Source organism: Dipodomys merriami, unplaced genomic scaffold (genome assembly GCF_024711535.1).
Source record: "Dipodomys merriami isolate MVZ:Mamm:240054 unplaced genomic scaffold, mDipMer1.0.p SCAF_15, whole genome shotgun sequence".
Lineage (NCBI taxonomy): Eukaryota > Metazoa > Chordata > Mammalia > Rodentia > Heteromyidae > Dipodomys > Dipodomys merriami.
Window position 1 is genome coordinate 18,846,587 of NW_027202826.1, and position 17,551 is coordinate 18,864,137.

At 38.9% G+C, this 17,551-nt stretch overlaps 1 long non-coding RNA gene across 1 annotated transcript in view; it reads left to right on the plus strand.

The window, feature by feature from the left end:
- Window positions 1–16,734, plus strand: part of LOC138826938 (uncharacterized) — a 40,956-nt gene extending 24,222 nt beyond the window's left edge. Inside the window, exons 2-3 of the long non-coding RNA XR_011371907.1 lie at window positions 11,301–11,404; window positions 14,389–16,734. This is a non-coding gene — a long non-coding RNA (uncharacterized lncRNA). The remainder of the gene's footprint in view (window positions 1–11,300; window positions 11,405–14,388) is intronic.
- Window positions 16,735–17,551: the final 817 nt, after the last annotated feature.

Genomic DNA, 17,551 nt, shown 5'->3' on the forward strand with positions numbered 1-17,551 from the left:
AGCAGCATCTATTTCCAGAAATCAAAGTTGGGAATGGAAGGGGGAAGGAATTCAGGATCACTAATGATACAGGAAGAAAGAAATCAGGGATTCTTGAATATCACACCACCTTTGTGTAGTGTCAAGAATCCCTTCCTGCTGGTTCTTACACCAGAGGGAGACAGAGCTTGCTGAACCCCAGAGTCCCACCAAGCCACAGATTTTTTTCCTTGAACTCATTTAATCTTGAACTGCTTCTTCTCTCCAAACATAGCCTCCCAGGATGAGGGCTTTGACATGAATGGAGAGCAGAGAGAGCAGGGCACAAAACTTCAGATTTTAATAGAAACCTTCCAAGGAGAGCCTGTTGTTGTTGTTGTTTTAGTTAGAAGCAAGAATAAGGGTAAAAAGAATTAGATTCAATGGGCAGGGATATAGCTCAGCTAAGCAAGAAAGTACAGCGTCATGGTTTCAATTTCCAGTACCTCCCCCCTCCCCCCCAAAAAAACCAGTGAAAAAAGAGTTAGATTAAAACTAAAACCTTAGCAAGGGAGAAGATATACAGTAGTGTATATGTATTGATAAAGTATTGATAGTTGATCATCTGACTATTATTACCTACATAATCTACTTTCTTTTAAAATCCAACCATTCAGATTCTGTCTCTGCTGCTCAACAGGAACAGATATTACTATAAGACAACTAAATGTGTCTAGTTGTGTCTCCTACGAAGTTGCCCATTGTTTTAGAATGTGACTCTATTTGGAGGTAAGGTATTTGATGAGGCTAGAAAGGTGGACTCAAGTCCAATCTGATGTCAGAAGAAGTTTGTTAACACACAGGAAAAGGGGAGACTCTGGGAGGATATGAGGCAAGACAGCAGCCAAGCAGAAAACTCAGAAGAAACTAGCCCTGCCATCAACTGGATCTTGGACTTCAGGCCTCTAAGTCTGTGAGAAATAGATTTTTGTTGTTTAAGCCATCCCATTTATGGACTTTTGTTAGGGAGTCCTAGCTCCCTAACAAAGGTTAGGCATAGTCTTGTGATGGCTGGATTTTTTTGGAACCCTCTCTTCTCTCTAATCTTCTGCAATTTATGCAATTATCTTCTGGTCATTTTGATATTTAAGGAGATTATTCCAATCTCAAGTATTCTGAGCACAGTATTATTTTTATGAATACTAAGTTCTGGAGAAATGGTTTGAGGACCATGTTTATCCTAGCCTAATCAAAAAGTGAGTCACTGTGAGATAGCCAGTCTTTTTTTTTTAAAACCAGGCAGAGTGGAATATTTTACCTATTAAGATTTAGTTTTTCTCAAAATAATGCATAACCCTGCCTGGAAATGTGCTCCATTTTATGAAGTGTATTGTTCTGTTTACTTGGATTTTTCTTTCCAAGTTTGGCCTGTGATGTTCCTCATCTCCTTTTTTATAAGGACAAATTAGTGGTTACCTATCCAGATGGGAAGTTGGGAAGACAGATACCAGACCCCAGACCCCAGAGTGGATCTCAATGATTAAACATATGCTCAGTCTTGAAGACCAAGGAAATCAGTATAGCATGCAAAATTCTGAAGCTGGGATCAGGCCATGGGACATATAAACAATAATAAATAATAAAAGGATAGAACAAGATAGGAAATAGCTAAATGACTCAGAAACTATTCCCTGGAGGTAAAACCTCCTTGAAGTTCCTTAGTTGAATTCCCATACTTAATATATTCTTTTTTTTCTCTTTTCTTGAGTCAGATTCTAATCTGTTCCCTTGCTTTGCCACAGAAGCCTTTGCCCCACAGCTGGCTCTCATTTGCTTTGGATTTTCATCTATAAATTGCTGTCAGCAAGGATCTTTGGGAGCTAATTGGTGAAAGTGACCTAAAAAGGGAACTCCAGAGGGAACCAGAAGACTCAGAATTTTTCTTCTTTCTCCCTTCCCCCAAGAATTTGTGTTACCCTTTGCAAAGGAACAACCAGCTTTGAAGCATGAGTAACTTCTTTTATTTAAAAGCTAAAAACCACCTTAGATGAGAAACCATCCAACAGTCCTGTAGAGACTATGCAGTGAGCCTTTGTGATTTACAGTCCCATTTGGATGCACTTCAAAGAGAGTCTCCAGGCAGAACTGCTAAATCTTCCCTAGCACCAGGATACACAGATTTCCAGTGGCTGGGGCTTGAGCTCAGTTCTTGCATCTGAGGAGGATCGTAATTGCTGTCCTTTTAATATCCTTTGCAGCCTATCAAATGGAGGACACTTCCTAGCAGGACACACAGGCTCCTAATAATAACAGCAGCCTTTGTCATAATTTGATCTCCCTTAAAAAAATAAAGATATTCTCAGTGATACTGGGGCTTCACACAAGCAACAGAATTTTAACCCTGGAATAAGAAGTCGAGAAATAGCTGTGGTCATGGAAAAGCAAATCAGACATCTGTGAACAGGTATAGTGTTGTGAGTCTAGTCTCAGTTCATGCATAAGGTGTACAAACATATGCATTCCAATTTTAGACATCAGTTTGATCCTAGTCTTTATTCCATGAAGACGGTGAACTTTTTGTTGTTGTTGTTGGCTGTACTAGGGTTTGAACTCAGGGCTTCATGCTTGCTATATATGCCCTCTACAATTTTTGAGCCACATGTCTAGCCTGAAGGTGCTATTTGAGCATAGTTGATGTCTTAAAGGCTGTTTGTACAAATCCCTCAATACGAAGCTTTGAAGCAACAATTTTTCTTCTGGGGCTTCATCAATGAGGTCAATGTGACTAGCCATGTTGATGCCCTGATTGTGTTGAGCTCTTCTGGCTCCAGCAACTCTGTTATGACTCTTGTGCAGAGTGGGAATGCACAGGAAGCAGCAGTCCAAACAGGGCCTAGGAGAGTTGCTATGGGAACCTGGAATAGCCATTCAGCCAATCATTCTCTTGAGGCTCTGTCAAGGGGTGGTTCTGCTTTCAGAGTTTTCATGCCTTTCCCAGGATTGGCCATATTATTTCAGGGTCAGAACAAGTGATCTCACTGTTTATACCCTCAATGTGTTGGCACCAGTCCTCTATTTCTGTCCACAGCTATTGAAGGGGGAGTGTTATTTTCTGTCTGAGTTAGAGGCAAGAGGCATGATGGAACTCTACCTTCTTGATTTGGGAAGCACAACCTTCCATTAATCTCTTCCTCACAAACATTTGCCCATCTCCAATGCACTCTGCATCTAAAGACTTTTAAGTCTCTCTCTGAAAGTACCATAAAGGGAACTATTGCCTTTGCCTTTTGTTATCGTATAATCCTGTCTCAAGGCAAGAGATCAGGCTTCCTAAGGTAAGGTTGAGGGAGGTAAGAAGCAGAGGAGGGACAGTTAGGGTATGTCTAGGGAAAAATCTCATTGTATATCAATGAGATTGCACTTTAATAGTTTCCTGTTATTGTAATCCTTATATTGTAATTGGACAATGCCTGGCAGCCATGTCTCATCTTCCATTTCTAATCTAGAGACTCTGCTCATCTGTCCTCCTGTCCACCCATCTCTGCCTCTGAATATATTTGCTCTACTTTTGGACCCATTGATCTTAAGAAGTCTTTTGGCTGGACAATTGTCATGTAAGGTCCAACATTTCTTCTTCCTACACATTCCCATCTTGGAAGTCCTTCCTAACCAAACTTCCAGAAGGCTAGTGTGCCTTGTCCATTATTCATGCTTTGGGTGCCCTACAGTTCTTTTGTAGCACATAACATGATAATTTAAGTGAGTTAATATTTGCTAACTATTCATCTTTCAAACCATGAAGATAAAAACCCATCTTTATTATTTACTACTTATTTCATGACTCTTGTAACTAATGGTTGTTAGGGTTGAAGAATGATAAGCCAGTCAAACATGGAGATGAGGGGAAGCTAAATTAAAGTTGGAACTTTTTCAGGAACTTCTGCAGAAACCTGTTCTGTAGTCTCATCTCAGTTCTTTGAAGAAAACTTCATTATCTGTTTTGCAGTATATATTCTGATGATATGAGAGTGAAATAAAATTCTTTCCAACATTATTCAGCTAACTAAGGGCAAATGTTGAACTAATCCTCTACTTAATTTATATTCTCCTTAGCATCCTGCTTGTATTTGTAAATAATTTCCTATCCTCTATGAATAACTGATATTGACTGATGTTTGCTTTCTTTCTTTTTTTCCCTGTGGAAAGAATTTTAGAGAGATTATGGTATCAGAGTTGGTTGGAAATCCTTCCAAAGTTTACTTAAATCAAAGTGTAGCCATACATTTGAGTACTGACCACTTTCTTTCTTCTTCTGAAGTACTGGACCTGTTCCATTTCAAATACTGTATTCCTTCCAACTCTAGGGTTTCAGATTATAACCCTGGAATTGGGGTAGAGAATCCACATTAAGCAACATGCTAAAGACAACACAGAATCAAATCAAAACAAACTAAACGCAGAGAGGATGGATTCCATGTGATTGTTTGGGAAGATTAACATAGACAGGAGACCAGACGTCAATTTAGGAGAGAGGAGATTTAGTCTGGGCCTTGAAGAAAGTATAAGGCAGATAAGAAGCGATTGCAGGGTAATGAGCATTCCAAGAAAACCCAGTGGTTTATCCTGGCCCTAGACCTTTAGTCTAGGAGAAGCACAGATGGCCCCAGGGTCAGCTTACAAGTTGGAGTAGAATGCTTTCGGGTTGAGTTTCTTTGAGGGTTGAGCGCCTCTGGGCCAGCTTAGGTGTACCTCAAATGATGCCAAAACTCCCTATTAGTTTCAGCGATCTTCTGACCTCCTGGCAGGGCTCCTGACTACAGGGCCAGTCTCTGGGTCTGAGTAGATGAGGAGTCCAGGAAGCTCATCCCTACAGTCTTCCTTCCTGCTACCCATGGAGGAAAAGATGCCTTACTCTCAGCATCTCCTCCAACTTCTTTGTGACCCAGTGGGCCATTAGCACATTGCTTGTTTGGTTGGTATGCCATCTCCTTCCCTACTTCTCTGAATCCTCTGAGAGCAGGACTCTGTGCTCAGTATGCCCAGAAGTCCTTAGTGTCTAAGACTTCTCTATATTCTCCATCTAGGAAGGACGCAGTGAATCGAGAATAAACCAAGTTACACGACTCCCAACCTCAAATCCTTGCTGAGTTTATGTTGGCAGATATATGTTTATCTAGGTGTCCGATTCTTGTTGAACTTTCCAAGATAGACATATGGTAATATAATGATATTTTCATTTAACTCCCAGTTTGCTTCTGCTTCCTATTCAGAGTGTGGAAGATCCAGCCTGCAGGTCTTAGAAAGCTTGCAAAATCATTTTGTGCATGAGGGACAGACACATATGCTTCTTGTATGCTAGTAAGCTACTCTCAGCATCTGCTGGTACTGATAATTTTGTATGACCCATGAATGATGTTATAATATCCAAATGCCTTTGGCAGACCCTTCCCCCACCCCCTTTTCCACCAAGTGATTGAATGACCACAGTTACAAGTAAATACAGAGTTGTGCCCTGGAGAGTTAGTTTCAGCTCTGGTCATTAGGTTAAATGGTAGCCTAGGAGGTTTCCTAATATCCCAATAGAACTTTTGTGGTTTCAACATTTCTGCTCCAGAAAAGAATCTATTGTTTTTTAAAAGGATGCCTTGACACCACACAGTTCTTATTCTTTTCTTAAATTATAATTTTGTTAATCTTTAAATAGTTATACAAAGGAGTTACCATTCAACAAATCTGTTTACATGCATAAGGCATCTTGATCGATGTCACCCCTTTCATCATTCTCTCCCTTCTCTCCCAACCCAACATCTCTCTTTGATTTTCTTAGTTTTGTATGTTATACATTGAAAAAAAATTTTTTTTTTGCGGGTTTGATCCTGAGGCTTTAACTGTGGGCTGGGGTGCTGTCTCTGAGTTCCTTTTGTTCAAGGCTAGCTCTCTACTACTTAAGCTACAGTGCCACTTCTGACTTGTTCTATGATTTAGTTGGAAATAAGTCTCAGAGACTTTCCTGCCTGGGTGGGCCTCAAACCACGATCCTCTGATCTCAGCTTCCTGGTAGCTAGAGTAACCAGTGTGAGCCACGGGTGCCTGGCTAGCATTGAATTTTATAACTGCCTTCTTCACCTGCTTTTCTCTTTACCCCCTTGCTGTGACCTTTCCCCTACCTCAATCACCTTTCAAGCACTGGTTTCCTGGTATTCATTTTGTTGGATTGTGACTTCATTAATTCTCCCCTGCAATTAACTATCTTTCGGTAATACATTCGTATACACTGGGGTATGAACCCGTATGTGTTTATAAATTAGTTTGCCAGTTTCTATTTTTATGAAAAGCAGTGGATTCTGAATCCCACCACCTTAATGACCAACAGAAGTGTTTATTGAGAAGAATATCCAGGGAGCAAACTGAGTGCACTTGGGAGATCATTTGTATGGAAGCCCTAAAGCAGAACTTCCACAGTGTTCCTGGGAGAACAGGTAGCAGCAGGGCCTGAATACTGAAAACTAGAGGTGCACAAAGTCTTGTAGAAGAACAATGTTTCCCATACTACTACTGAAATCTGAAACCTGAGCAAAGATGCAGACCGTGGCTAGTTGTCTAGATGTAAGAATGTATCCCTGTCCATAATGGAAAAGGAATAGATGGTGCTGTGCAGAGCATCAAAAAATGTGATGATACAAGATAAGGATGCATTCAGATGAAACTTGAAGGGGATATTTTCTGTCAAACCTGACAGTGTTTCCCTGACCCTTGGTGATTTGAAGAACTGTAAGTACACTCAAGACATCCTGAGCCTCCTTTATTATTTATTGAATACAGTTATGTCTAAGACTACTGTATACTAATTCTAGCTTTCTAGCTCAGGTTTCATCTTTTCAGATTAATCAAGTTTGCTCTGTGTGTGTGTGTGTGTGTGTGTGTGTGTGTGTGTGTGTGTGTGTGTGTGTGTGTGTGTATTAGGACTTGAACTCAGGGCCTTGTGTTTATTAGGCAAACATTCAACCACTTGAACCATGCCTTGAGCCATTTTTGCTTTAAACGAATCCATTTTTTAGGTAAGGTTTTGTAATTTTGCTCAAGGCCAGCCTCAGACTATGATCCTCCTACTTCTCCTTTCTGCCTAGTTTGGATTACAGGTATATGCAAGTATGCTCAGCTTGCTTTTTGAGATAGATATTTGCTAACTTTCCCCTTAAGCTGGCCTTGAACTGCCTTCTGCATATCTTGGATTAAAATTGTGAGCCACCATGCCTGGCATTCCAACTTGCTTTCTTATGAAGTCCAAGGTAAAGAGAATCTTTAGATTTTTGTTAAAGTCCTCCTGGCTATTTCAATAAAGATTCTAGCTTTCACTGTGTAGAAAGAAACAGTTAGTGGAAGCTCTCACATGATGCTTCCTTAGCCAGGTTAATTCTTTCCTGGGTAGGCTACAAGTTTCACCAGTGCCTTGAAACATGAACACTAATGAGCCAGCCACATTTCCTGTCTGAAACTAGCAGAGAACTGTCCTTAGCAAGTGGGATGTGGTTCAGGTGCAATTTGCCTTCTGAAAATGGACATGTACAAAGACCCAAGAAATGAATACTTGTAGAGAAAAAGGAATCTGAGTGAATTGTCTCAGTTGCTTAGAGAGGACCTGAGAGATAGCCAGAGGCCCCAAAGCCCTGGATGCAGGGCTGGGATTGAAGGGCAATGTAAGGAGAGGGTTCCAAAATTGAGTTTTAGATGTTTAATTGTGCATATGGCTTACCTCAGCACCAGAACAGATCTACACCACTCTTGATTTGACAGGAGCTGATTTGTCCTCGGGATTTTGGAAACTTAACCATTCATTGTGAACTTAATGCTGGCTTGCACATTAATCTCTCTTGTAGACCTTCGCCAAGTTACTAGAATGCTCTGGAAATCAAGAGGAATCACTTATCCTTGTCAGTTAATGTTTATATATATCATGTCTGCTGGCCATTTCACTGATTAGGCAACTTGTTGTGGACCATATCCTCTGATAAATTGAGGATTAATGGAACAAAGAAAAGTGTTTGGCACATTTGGTACCCAGAGATCTGAATATTGTTCATTTTCCAGGCTATCAGAAACAGCTGGGATAATTAATGACTTTGACAGGAAACAAATTTTCCATAGAAAGTTCTGCACTTTTTTGTTTGCTATTCTATACCATTTAGACCAAATGAGAAAATATATCAGACAGTGTATCAGACAAATAAAAACTGGAACCAGTGCAGGCCTTATTAAATGCAGTCACAAAAAAAAAAGCATGAACAGATATTTATTTGGTGTGTGTTAAAGGGCAGTGTATCTTTATAACAAATGAATGAAGTATGGATTAGGAACATATAAAGCCAAAGGAGTATTAAAAGAGATACAGTCAGGTATTTCTCAAATGTTTTTATTTTTTTGGGGGGGGTTTAGAACATTTTCTTCAAGGATCATTTTTACAGAAGACCATATGTACACAATGGGCATAAAGAGGAAGCTTGCTTTCTTAACATCTCCTGAGATACTCCATAGAAGTGCAATTGGGCAACCCTATCCTACAAATCATTGCATTGTTGCTAAGGAAACTGAACCAGACTAGTTCCAGGTCATGCACACAGTTTAAGTAATCCCAGCTAGAACCTGGTTTTAAAAACATCTGATACACTGCATCACTCACTAGGAATCAGATTTTCTTGCTAAAATTATATAGAATCAGTAAAGGCTATATGGCTATTCTTGTTTAGGCCTTTTTCACTTCAAAGGACCTAGACAAATGAAAAAAAGAGGGGGGGGATGCAGTAAAAATTTCAATGTATATTCTACCAAAATTAAGAAAAGTGAGGGAAGGTTTGGGTTGGAGGGATGGGTGAGAAAGTTGAAAGGGGTGACATTGATCAAGACTCATTGTGTTCATAAACTTTGCTTTGTTGAATGACAACTCCTTTGTACAACTACTTAAAGATAATATCAAAAAGACTAAATTTCCAAAGTATTTTTAATGGACTTGGAAGAGAAGAATCACACACACGCTTTTATGCTTTAGTCTTTTTTCGTCTGGAGTTTGGGAAAAAAAATCCACCTTCCTTGTGTAAGGTCATGAGTTCTTACAGTCTATTCCTAGCTTATCTCATTGGCACTAGTAGCAGTGTTTCAATACACCCACAAAATGATCCAATAACTCAGAGTCCTGTGCTGACCTACTCTTTCCCCCTGGAACCTACGTGTCTTGGCTGCTGTTCACTCATTTTCTCCTCTGGATTCTTCCGCGTTTTCTTCCCACTAATATCTCAACATCTCACACCAAAACTCTTTCCTGAGGCCTTCTGGATGTCACTCTTTTTTCGGCTCTTTCTGTAAATTTACATTTATCAGAGATCATGTGATTGAGTGTTAGTAATAGCTCTTTCTTTCCTCTGAGTGGCAAACCCCTAAGAGAGAACAGGATATGTGTCATATTAATAGGATCAGACAAAATGCTCAAGCCAGGAGCTCCCATGCCCTTACCTGCATTAAGTTGCATATAATTCATAGAAATAGTCATACTGGAAAGTTTGGTTACATGTGATAATAGACACTAAAAAATAAGCCATGAGATCTTCTCAGCATGAGGATAAGTCATTCAGCCTGTTTCTGCAGGTCCCTGCAAGATACTCCCAGCTTTTAAAATCATTTTTTAAAATTTGATTGAGGGGCTGAGAAGGTGGCTCAGTGGCAGAGTACTTGCTTTGCATGCATGAGGCCCTAGGTTTAATTCCGCAGCAGAAAAACCCGGAAGTGGCGCTGTGGCTCAAGTGGTTGGGCACTAGCTTTGAGCTGAGGAGCTGAGGGACAGCACCCAGGCCAAGAGTTCAGGCCCCATGACTGACAAAAAAAAATCATTCTTTTGAAATATTGCATCCCAGTTGGTATGTAATTTCATGATTAGAACAAAAAGTACTTTCTTGTCTTTTTAAAATTTTCTTTCTTAAATGTGCTGTTCTTCTGAATTAGTTTTCCTGGAAGTTATTAAGATACCAAATATTTACTAAGTATATGTATGACTATGTTCATGTGCATATGATATAAATGCATATACACAAATTATATATAGGTTATTTTTCTTCTCAGTCACATAAAGTAATGGTGTACAGGATTAAAAGCCTTTCATTTTGCTTCTTGCCTGGTTATAGACATTAGTAGGACAGTTATCCATATTTTGGTCCTTCTAGAATAACCTTTACAAAGCATCTTATTTTCAGTAGGAGGCCATATTAAGAGCATACTGGGGGCTGAGTTGCACTTTTACCACTTAGTCGTGTAAAGTAGGGCAAGTTATTTTACTGTTTCTGTTTCCCCAACTATAAATTGGGGATAATAATAGTACTCAGTTCCTAAAAAGGTTATCATGACAATCTGAAGAGACATTTAAAGTATTTCCACCTGCATCTGAGGTGTGGTAAAAGATACATGAATATGAGTGGTTATTCTAGAACTCTCTTATCATTCCTTGTCTTCTGTAATCTCCTTACAGGATCTCTGGCACATTATCCAAGGTCAGATATATGGCGAAATGGAGTCTGAGTAAGGCATAGCCACCTGACAAAGGTGCTGCTGAATGGGAAGTTTATAGAAATGGAAGAGTTCTTATAACAACGCTATTGGTAAAAGTTAATTTGCTAAAGGGTTAATAGTCCTGCTTAAGTGGAAGTAGATTATATGGATAGTTAGAAATATAGTAATTGTATTAATTTTCCCCCAATAATACAGCAGGAGCCTTACCATAAGGAACTTTTGAAGTGTGAAAAGAGTTGTTTATCTCCAAAAGCCATTCTAGGGACTAGGAAGGTAGCTCAGTGGCAGAGTGCTTGCCTTGTCTTCATTGGGCCCTGGGTTCAATTCCTCAGCACCACATAAGCAGAAAAAGCCAGAAGTGGTGCTGTGGCTCAAGTGGTAGAGTGTTAGCCTTGAGCTGAAGAGCTGAGGGACAGCACCCAGGCCTGGAGTTCAGGCACCACACTGACACAAAATAAATAAATAAAAATAAAAAAGGCCATTCTAGGCCCAGAGGTTTGCAAATGTTAACGAAGTGTAAATCTCTACAATAAATAGGAGGCGAGTACAATGAGAAGCATTTGCTGATTCAGCCTAATACTCACATCCACCAGACTGATAGGATTTATAGCTCTTTGAGAAACACCATGGTCTCTTGTGTGCCCGAGGCTGGTTTTAATGATCCCTTGCTTGCCATCACTCTACATAATAAGCCTGGCCTTCTTGGGCATTCTCTTGCCTTCTGCAGTTCTGCTGTTTATTTATTTTTCATCCTCTTTACATACCTGATTGACCTCATTGTGCTTCATTAGGCATGTGGATGGTGCCACTTGGAGTTTAAAATAGAGTTGAAGACTTGGAAATGTGCAAGGGTAAATCCAGCCTTTTGAAGTAGACCACATTCTCCTTTGACCAGGTAATTCACTCACTCCAACTTCCCAGTTATGTTTTGCATGCTTATGTATCAGTGCAAATCTCAAACCATGTGGTTACTTTCATGTTTGGTATATTTATTTAAAGAAATAAAATTATGGATGCTACATTCATAGGACTGCAGTAGGCAAAAAGAAAGTAAGAAACAATGGGAATTAAATAGAAATTTATTCTTTATTTGTGAGCCATAAAAGCCTTGCCAGTAATCACGTGGAAAGGTCTAAACTAATTCTAAATACTTAAGTAAAAATCAGACAAACACTCAATAGATTGCCTACACGGCACTAGACAGTTGGATACATGAAATTATTTGCATGACCCAGGATTTTTCTACATTTTTTTCATATGAATGTGATATTATTTAGAGGTGTACATGACTGGATGATTAAATTAGCTCCCAATGCTCACCAGAGCTATCTTCTTATTTAAAAAACAACTTCTTAAATTTATTTTATAAAGTCTATCATCTATATGTGTGACCTAATAGCATGTAGTCCATACTTTGTGGTTTGATTCCATTTTGGAAAAAGGATCTATAGGTGGTTTAGTAAGTCAATTCAACTGCAAAGTAAAAGTTATTCCAAAGAATAATTTCATATCAATTGTTCTGGAGATGATACAAAAATACCAAGAACTATCTGGGCTTGTTGTTAGAAGAAATTAAAGCAGATATTGTGTTGTGATCTAGTGTTATTATTGAGCACAGCCATATTCAGGCATCTTAACCAAGCTGGGCTTCAGTTCCTATACAAGAAAGGTACTCATATCAATACTATAAGCAGTGCACACAATGTGTTGCAGCCATATTCAGGCATCTTAACCAAGCTGGGCTTCAGTTCCTATACAAGAAAGGTACTCATATCAATACTATAAGCAGTGCACACAATGTGTTGCAGGTTTATCAATACCATTTGTGACTCCTTATGAGGTTAAATGAGAAAATACATTAACATGACTCTAGAGCCTGATGCATAATAGTGAGTGTATAGTAATTAGTAGTTATAGGATGGGATCAAATACTTAGGCTTGTAGACAAGACTTTGGGTTGCTGGCAAGTAGCTACGTTGAGTCACACAATAGCCAAGTATTTGATGCTTTTCTCTTCCTCTCTTCCATTCCAAGACAACAGTTGTTTGTTTGTTTGTTTAAACTACAGTACTAGGGTTTGGACTCAGGATTTTGCACTTATTAGGCAAGTATTCTACCACTTGAGTGATGCCTCCAACCCCAGTTTTAGTTTTCATCGAAACTAGAGAGTGTTTCATTCTGCAGTCTTCAGCAGAGAATGCTGAATGATGAATGATGAAGAGCTCTTCCTTGGCGGAGAGGCGAGTTAACAGTTGATAGCCACCGCTCCCAGCCTCTGCACTGCACTCTGTTAGGTTCGGTTAACAGAAGTCTCTGCCAAGAGTGTCTCTTTATAATTCCATAGGAATTCTCTGCTCTTTGCATCTCCTAAATGAGACGGCAAGAGATACTGTAACTTTTGTGTGTGTGTAAATTGGTAATGGGTGGGGTAAATAGCACATACAGAAGGGCTACTTGTTCCTTATGGATGAGGGACCCTCTTTGGGGAAGCTGAGATTACCCAACAGAGAATTTTGGAGAAGGAGCTTCTTTTTTTTTTTTTTTTTTTTGGTCGGTCATGGGGCTTGAACTCTGGGCCTGGGCGCTGTCCCTCAGCTCTGCAGCTCAAGGCGAGCGCTCTACCACTTGAGCTACAGCACCACTTCCAGTTTTCTGGTGGTTTATTGGAGATGAGGATCTCATGGACTTTCCTGCCCTGGCTGGCTTTGTACCGTGATCCTCAGATCTCAGCCTCTGAGTAGCAAGGATGACAGGCGTGAAAGCCACTGGCACCTGACAAGGAGGAGCTTCTGAGGTGTGGAGATGATCTAGTTCTATTGTCTTTGGTCCAAAGAGCAGCAGGCACACAGATCTATAGAATGGGTGCTGGTGGATTGCAGGCAGGGTCCTGGAAGGTTATGACAAGACTGGTTCTAGAATCCCTGAGATGATTCCAGGAATAACAGAATTAATTCGCTAACAGCAGAATTATTTTGTTATGTTTGTTTGTAGTGGAAGAACAAATATAGCATTACGTGCACTTATCACCCATTGTTTATCTCAATCTGTCTTTAGAGGAGAGTATGGCACCTTTGAGCAGAATGTCAGATTTCTACCTTGAGCTATGTAGCCAGGCTCAACTGCCATACTCCGCTTCCAGCTGCCATAGAGTGTACATGCAGGCAGGCTGACAGGTTAACTTGATACCCTTGGTTTCAAAATCATTGTTGGATCAAGTACAGACACAGCCAGGGTCCTGCATTCAGAGAAGTTATTGCTTAAGAAATGCCAAAGGTGGGTTCTATACAAAAGTATCTAAAAGAAATCCATCTGTGAAATGCATTTACTTCATGGAGTGTGAAATTTACCAGAAAGAACACAAGAATAATGCTACCCTTCCTGCTGCTTTGCTCGCCTCTCTCTTTCATTTAACAGCAAAATTCCAAATTATATAAACATGCCGAGACTTTGGGGCACTCTTAGAGATGGGAAAAAAGAGACCCAGCTGAATCAGCCTTCTAAACTACTGCATTATTTTACCCTGATGGTTTTAATTAGAGAGAAATAACGGCATTGAGACCATCTGCATATTCATAATGTAGAACATATGGTTGGTTTTCAGGATTTTTGAACAAGAAAATGCATTAATAACCGTGTTTCTTCCCAGTCATTTCTCACATTCCAGGTTATTTCTTTGCAAAGTAATATATTTGAAATAAAACCTGTTTATTCTTTCTATGAGCCAAACATTCTCATTCTTTTCTATTATGTCTGCCACTATTGTGTATTTTAACAACAGTGCTGAAAGAGAACATGGTTGTTTATGATTGAGAATGTCCTAGAAGCAAGCTTAATAAAACTTCAGATTTGTGTTTACGTTAACGTATTTTCTTTCTTTAGGCATATGTTACTGGAGTTCAGCTGATGGGAAAGTCTTTCTAGAATTTTCTGAGCATAATGAGGACTCTAAACGAAGATGAATCTATAGGATGTGCACGCATGTACCAAGTCTGTGCATGTATGATTGCATGAGGGTTTGTGGATCTCATATAAGACATACTGAAATGTGTTTAGTTTTTTTAATAAGCTTTTTATTGTGAAAATACTGTACAGAGGGGTTACAGTTACATGAGCAAGGTAATGAGTACAGTTCTTACCAAGCATTGTTGCCTCCTCCTTTGTTTTTCCCCTACCCATCCCTGCCTAAATTGTAAAGTTTGTTTTTCAACATTAGTGTCTTGTACATCTCATTGTTGCAATGGGTCAACCTGTATCCCTATTTAAACATTTTGTTTTTTCCTTTCCTCTCCCCAAATTATACCACCATCAAATACAGTGAAAACAGGCATTATACCATGGGGGAGAGACATACGGAGTAACAAAAAATCACATGGTACCTTATAAATATGTTAGAAACAATAGCAAGCAAGAAAAAAAAACACTGTGTCCCTATCTTGAGGTTCATTTCTCTTAACATCATCTTATCTGACCTTTTCTGCTTGACTGAGTGAAATAATCACCAATTGTGAAAACTAAAATGCTTAAGGTATAGAGACAGTGTGTTACATATTTCATATTACGCCAGTAAAACAATGAGTAGGATGGAATGAGTTTTCAATTTTAAATTCTTAATGGGAGAAAAAGCAATCTCTCGTTGTATTAGAAGAAAGTAGAAAACTAATAGAACTTTTGCTTTTTGGCCTGGCTTTTCAGGTAGTCACTGGATCAATAAATCCAATTCCCAATGTGAAATAACAAACACGAAACCAGGTGAGCACTAGAATTGGCACAGCTACCTTTATAACCAAGCAGAAAAGGGTGTAAACTTGGAGCAGAAAGATTAGGGAAGAAATGAAATTTTGTTCCTTGGAGAACAGGCTACCATGTTTGTTGAGTAAAGCTGAAAAGGAACAAGGGAAACAGAAGTCAGGTGGCAGAGATGTGAGTGTGGTGAAGAATAGAGGAAATCAACCTGCTCCCAAGGAGACACTCTCAGGTCTGCTGAGCCACGATGCATGGTAGCTATTCTCTGCACTCTGAGATGATGTAATAGCTCCAGGCTCAGAGACGCAATTTCTTCATTCAGATTTGGCAAGGGGTGTTAGGCACTTGAATGGAACAATCTTCAACTTGTTGCTCACTTTGGAGCTGAGAATAAAAAGAAAGGCCTTTCATCAGGCATTGCATAAAGAAAAAACTTAGAGGCAGTTATTGACACTGAAATCATTTGCTTATACCAAAATTATGCGTGTATGAAATCAATCTCTATTTTGCAATAGGAAACAATAGGAGTCTTTCATTTACTTAATGAGGACATTTGGAGATTTACAGTATTCCGTGAGATTTATTGTGGCGATCTGTCAGATAAGGAATGCGCTTGATTGTAGGTACATTGTTCTTGAGTGACCCCTTTCTTAAGGAGTTGACTTAATATGAATTAGTTTCCTGTTTTTTTTCCACACTCCTTCTAGTTGGGACACCATACTTATAATTTCACTTGATATTGTTTTGATCTTGCTTTGAAATAAATAATAAGTCAGTTAAATTGCCACAGCTCTTTGAATAAGCAGAAAGCATAACTTCCATACTTTAAATACTAGTATTTAATCTATTTCTAGTGGTAGTGTCTCAGTGTTAATCAATTTCTGCATATGGTTTTTGAAAATTTATTGCAAAATAATATATTTGAAAAAATCTGTATTTTTTTCTATGAGCCAAACACTCTCATTCCTTTAGGCTTTGTTCTATCTCAACTACTATTGTATATTTTAACAACACACACATATACATATACTTTACTTAATTCACTACACACACACACACACACACATATATACTTTAATTCATCACACACACACACACACACACACAAATTGTGTTTGCTTTTTATTTACTTTGAATACCAAACCTTTTTTCTCTATGTCCATTAGTTTCTCCTGTGTATGTATTTTTCTTGGGTACAAGTAGTGTGATATAAGTGTTCCTTTTGCTATGGCTCCCAAATTGTTTTGTTTATCCCTTATAAGTCCTGTCTCTCCTTTTGAGTTTTATAGCGGCTGGAACCCACTTATAGTTGATGAAATTTGTCTCTACTTTCCTCAAGAGGATAAATTTTACCAAGACATGTTAAAGTCATGTTTTAGTATAATACAGAAAAAGTAATTAACACGAACTATTTTATTTAAAAGTATATTCTGACTGCCTGCCATCCAGTTGTAACTCAAAATAAAAGATCTTCATCAATAACTGCTTTCCTTTCTTCACTGAATTGTAATAGAACTTGATAGATATCACTAAGTACTGTGTGTCAAGCAATTCTTTACAAATTTCAATCAAATCACTTAAGTATGAAGTGGCCAAATCATCTGAAGTAAAAATTCCTTTTGAAAAATTGTGGCAAAATGGACTTCAAGTAAAATTCATTATTTTCATTGCTTAGAGGCAGATTTTTTTTTTATTGTAAGAATACCATACAGAGGAGTTACAATTACATGGGCAAGATAACGCGTACATTTCTTATCAAGCATTGTTGCTTCCTCTTTGTTTCCCCTTCCCATCCCTTCCCGTCCCTTCCCGTACTCCCCCCCCCTCACCCCCTGCCACCAAAGTTGTAAAGTTCGTTTTTCGACATAATGACTTGTGCATCTCATTGTTGCAATGGGTTCACCTGTATCCCTAGTTAAATGATTTGTTTTAGCCCTTCCCCTTCACAAATTATACCAACATCAAATACAGTGAAAGCAGGGGTTATACCGTGGGGGAGGGACATACAAAGCAACATAGAAATCATCTTATAAATCTTTCTTATGAAAGAAAAAAACACTTGAATACTTATCTTGGGGTTCATTCCACTAACATCAACTTATCTGACCTTTTCTGCTTGACTCAGACATATACTAGTTATTGCAAATAAAGGAAACCATGGGACCTATGTTTCTTTGGGCCTGATTGCAGCATTATTTACCATAGCTAAGATATGGAACCAACCCAGATGCCCCTCAGTAGATGAATGGATCAAGAAAATGTGGTATATATACACAATGGAATTGTATGCCTCCATCAG